Source organism: Quercus suber, unplaced genomic scaffold (assembly GCF_002906115.3).
Source record: "Quercus suber isolate HL8 unplaced genomic scaffold, Cork oak 2.0 scaffold_114, whole genome shotgun sequence".
NCBI classification, from domain to species: Eukaryota; Viridiplantae; Streptophyta; class Magnoliopsida; order Fagales; family Fagaceae; genus Quercus; species Quercus suber.
In genome coordinates this window covers 1,277,565-1,282,921 of record NW_027069579.1, presented here as the reverse complement: position 1 = coordinate 1,282,921, position 5,357 = coordinate 1,277,565, and positions in this window count along the sequence as shown.

The following is a 5,357-nucleotide window of genomic DNA, read 5'->3' as shown; positions in this document are numbered from 1 at the left end:
TCTTTTCAGGAACTACAGCCATCACCATAGGCCAAAGTATTTCAAACTACTGATTTTTGTGTATTGTCACTACTTTTGTGTTCATGTATTCTAATAAGTATTACTGTTTCCTCAAAAAAAAAAAAAAGTACATATGTGTGTTTGTTTGTGATGCTATAAAATTATAAATAAGAATTATTTATGTCTAAACAAATATGAAAACCATAATTGAAGACAAACAACTTACCTATGACTTATGATCCAATGGCTTGAATTGTGGTATGTATAATCATATTACAATTTTCCTTTTTTTTTCCTTTGGAAAAATTATATAGCCAAATTTTAATTTTTTATCATATTAAGTCTCAAAATTTTAATTATCAATTAAAGTTTCAAATTTATGAAATTGTATCATTTATTCTCAAATAAGTTTCTTGTCCATTTCCATTATTCATTTTTGCTTTTATGAACAATAACAATGCAAATAAAAGTGGGGAACTATTGACTATTTTTTGTGTTTCATCTATGCTTTATTAATAAATCAATTTGACAATCTTTGAAGAGAGAGAGAGAAAGGATAGAAAGGCGAAACAAAAACATCTTCTAGAAATAATGGGAAGTTTCACGTAAAGCGAGGAAGTAATTGTAATAAAATAGAAATTAATTACCTAGGTGATATATAAAATTTGATAAACACTTTACTTTTCTTTTTTTTTCTTTTTAGATAGAAATTCTACTCTAGTTTTCTAAGTGTATATGTGTGTGAACTCTATCCCAGAAATTTGGACCCTAACTCTTACCCTTCTATACCTCACAAATATTTATACTTGTGAAGTGACACCACACCAACGGTACGCAGTGGTAAGCATTTATTACTTTTTGTTTCACTTGGTGAAGTAACTAGTAATTTTTCTATTCTTACGCTCGCTACGGTTTAAAATAATATAAATAAATAATATAGCTACTTATGGGATTTAAATGGAAGTGATTTATGTTGGTTCTAATTAATTTAATTGGTAAAGTTTTTTATGGTTGAATAACAAATCTGGAGTTCAATCTCCGTTTACACCAATAACTGACTGATGTCTTGATTTGAAGATAAAAAACTATTATCAAGAATAGACATTATAGGTTGAAACTCTCTCAAAACAAAATTGGAAGCGATTTCATATATTTGAGACCATAATGGACAAAATTAACAATTTGTGACCAAAATTTAAAATATTTTTGGTAGGATACCAAATTTAAAATATACAATATAAAGTTTAAACTCTTGGATTATAATTTTCACTTTTTGGGTAATGCGTCCCCCTTCTCTCTCACCCCTATAAATGCAACTTTTTGATGGATTCCTATTTGCAATTTTTTTGGGTAATTGCTGGAGATAGAACTCCGAGCTAAAAGACACATAGATCCTAAGTGCCACTAGAGCCCAGTGGCGATTCCTATTTGCAATTGAACGTGTCAATGTGCCATCAATCATCATCATATTTATAATGAATATCGCATTGCCAACTTTAATATGTACAGTTGTTCCGCACCTCCAACGGTTCCCAAATTTAGAAAGTGCGCAATATTAATTTGACCTTGAATTTGTGTATATACATTATACATATATGTTGAATGCATGTATCCTACCACTGAGTCAACCCCCTTTGTTTTGCTTACAACATTTTGTTTCGAATATTTCAGCGCCGTGATCCTGAGGGCAGCAGCCATGGAATAAGCCCTGAAACTGATAAAGTGGTTTCCTTAGGTAAAGCAACTACGACCATTTAAGCCCTTTTTTACTTTTCTAAATTCTTCTATTTTTTTTCTAGTCAACTATACATAAAGGTATTAGCAATATTTATTCTCTTTTTGAGTCTTTCCAACTGCCTTGGGCCTCCCTCATCTCATATAGTCAGGTCAGCGGCAACAGCTAGAGTCGGTAAAGAAATCCATGAGTTAAAGTATTAATGGAATTTTATGAGGGTATGCCGTAATAGGGTTTGGTAACGTTGGCCTTTGGTTTGAATTTTAATGGTAGACAGTAACCTATATTATTTATAAGAGAATTTTTTTTTTTTTTTTACTGGATTTTTATGTAATTTAGAAATACTTTTAAACCTTATGTTTAACAGAAGAAAAAAAAAAAAAAAAAAAAAAAAAAAACTTGAAAACAACTTGGTAAATTTTCCTCAAAAAAAAAAAAATAGTAAAAATTTACCTCTAATTCCATTTAAAATGCCTATAGAATAAAACACTCTTTTACTAATCTAGGTCTTCAAAACAAATTTATCTAATTTTTTAAAAAAGAAAATTATGACACTAAACTAAGAAAAAGTCTTATCGCACGCTTTTTGATGAAACTAATATAATATAATTAAGTGGTAATATTGACTTTTGGTTTGAATTTTCCTTATAAATTCATTCACTCGATTGATTCAAAACTTCTCTTTTTTTCTTTTTTTAAATAGAAACAATTGATTTGAAACTAAAAACAAGCTTCTTCTCCAATAATTTTTACAAAGAAAATTATGACACTAAACTAAGAAAAAGTCTTATTGCACACTTTTTGATGAAACTAGTATAATATAATTAAGTGGTAATATTGACTTTTGGTTTGAATTTTCTTTATAGATTCGTTCGCTCAATTGATTCAAAACCTCTCTTTTTTTTTTCTTTTTTTAAATAGAAACAATTGATTTGAAACTAAGTCCAAGCTTCTTCTCCAAAAAAGAAAATAAAAAAGAAGAAGTAGAAGCTAAGTTTGATATTATTTTATAAGACGGTCTTATAAGACATTTTTCTCATGTGGCTATGTGATGCAACCATTAGGGAGAGTTGATTCCATATAATTTTAGGCATAAGCTAATAATTTCAAGTGAGATTCTTTTTTGGGTTTATATACAAGATTTTCACTTAAATTTTTTGCTATATTTTGCTTATTAGTTAGAAAAAATTTAAAAAATAGAATTACTTAATAATCTTGACATTCACACAAAAAAAAAAAGATCCAATTAAAATAAAATTGATAATACATTTATTCACATCAATTAATATTAAAAATTGGAAGGAAAAAAAAAAAAAAAAACTTATTTGTCTTAAATGTAATCCGTGCCAATAGGCAATAAGTGTAAACTGTAAGGGGAAAAAAAAAAAAAATGACAATAACTTTTTGACTAAAGACAGATATGTTTGATGGAAAGATAGAAAGACTTTTAAAGTTGGAGTGAGAACTAAGAACGAAAATATATAATAGAGATGTTTTTTTTTTTCTTTTCTTTTTTTAGTGAAAATAGAAATGTGTTTTTAGCCAAACATGTATCACTCTTCTTTCTTTCTTTTTTTTTTTTTTTTTTTTTTTTTTAAGAAAAGACTTGAAGATATCACAATGATAGTTCGTAGGAAATGCTTACACGGCGAGTATTATTATTACTACCTTTGAGGGATGGGATCATGGGGCTACATAGAGGTTAGAGGGCTATTCCCCTTTAAAAAATAAATAAATAAATAAATAAAATCTAAATCTAAAATTTTCAATTTTACTCTTACAGTTGAATAAAATTTTGCAACGAAAATATACGAATGACCCTAAAGTTTTCATAAATTTCTTGTATAATTATCACAAGTAACAATATATAACACTATTTTTGTCCAAATATGTTTAAATGTAAAGTTTATGTAATTTTCTAAAGTTATATTATGCAACATAAACCATGTGGGGTTAAAGCATGACTTGGGTACTAGTATAGCTTGTCATTATTTAAATTCACAATTCTTAAACTCATAAGTATGATGGATCATAAAGACTTCTTACAAATAAGTCAACTCTCAGATGATCAACCGTGATACATTTAAAACTCATATTCATAGATACACATACAGACACATTAAATCTCATCAATCCGTTCCGTCCCTTCAAGAAAAATTTCATGAATTTAAATTACAATTTGATGAATTTACAAGCCATTCAAGAGAGAGGGGAAGAAGAATAAAAACTTATCTACCTATCCGGCTATTCACATCTTGTCATCATAGTCGTGCCTACTGCCTGATGCCCCTATTATGGGCTAGAATTAGTTGGGAAGCAAGTTCTTCGCAAGCTAGTATTATAGAATTTATTGAACACTTGTCCTGCGTAGTCACACTCATGACCAGGACTCAACATTATCTTAGGGACAGCACACCCTCACCATTAGCTCACGAACAACACACTTGTAATATAGATGGATGAGAATCAGGGCAATAAACCAGCTAAGTTTCGGGGTGTAGTATAAATTCTGGCTTGTTCATTTTATTTTTTACTTTTATTATCAAATTCATCACCAAAGAAAATTACATGTTCAAACTTGATTAATTTTTTTGTCCAATAAACTTTTATTTTTCACAAGCTACTTGATTAATAAATTTATGAATTATTGTTATAAATAAACTGTTTATATTATTAATAAATTACAAATAATAATTTGATATCATATGAACTTATTTACAAACTTATACAATACAATATCAAGTTTATATAAGTATATTTTAAATATACATATAAAAATATAACATTATATATAGTTTGAGCCCAATGTTCATGAGCTTGTTCATAAACTCATTATGTTTGAGCTTGGCGTGTTTAAGAGTCGAGCCTAAACCTGGGGCTTAAGATTGGTTTGTTTGCTAAACAAAATAACATAAACAAGCTTTTTCCCAAATCGATTTTAAGTTATTCATAAAAAACTGGGATCATTTACAACCCTAATGAAAATGAAACAAATGCTCCTTTTTACCATTATTGTTTGTTCCATTTTGCAGTTTGTTTGAAGTTTTCAAAAGTAATAATCAAATGCTTAAATTTTGAACTTAACATCAAATTCTTAAATATTGTAAATGATCATTCGATCCTCACATTAATCTAGACATTAAAGTTTTGGGGTTTTAAAAATACATCCCAACATGGGCATGTGATATTGACATGGAATAAAAATAAAAAAATAAAAACAAAGGGTGGAATACAAAAATCATCCTGAAGTATGTGCTATTAAAGTAGTATTAAAATTTTTCAAAAATATCTAATTATTTTCTTGACCAAAAATATTATTTAATACTATTTGAAAATTCCCCTACTCCTCCAATGTAATTATATATGTACATATATAGAAAGAGAGAGAGAGAGAGGCAATCATTTTACAAACTTTTAAAAACTATAGGAATCAAACTGGCAAATGACCAAATGTGATGTTTGCCCATGAAACGTATCAATTTTTTTTGGGTACATCAAAACATAACAACTTTTACTTAGGCTGCCTTTAGTTCGACTGAAAATATTTTCCAGCCATAAAAAATTTTCAGGTGAAAGTATTTTTTGGAAAAGAAATTATATTCAAATGTTTTTGTCATTCTAA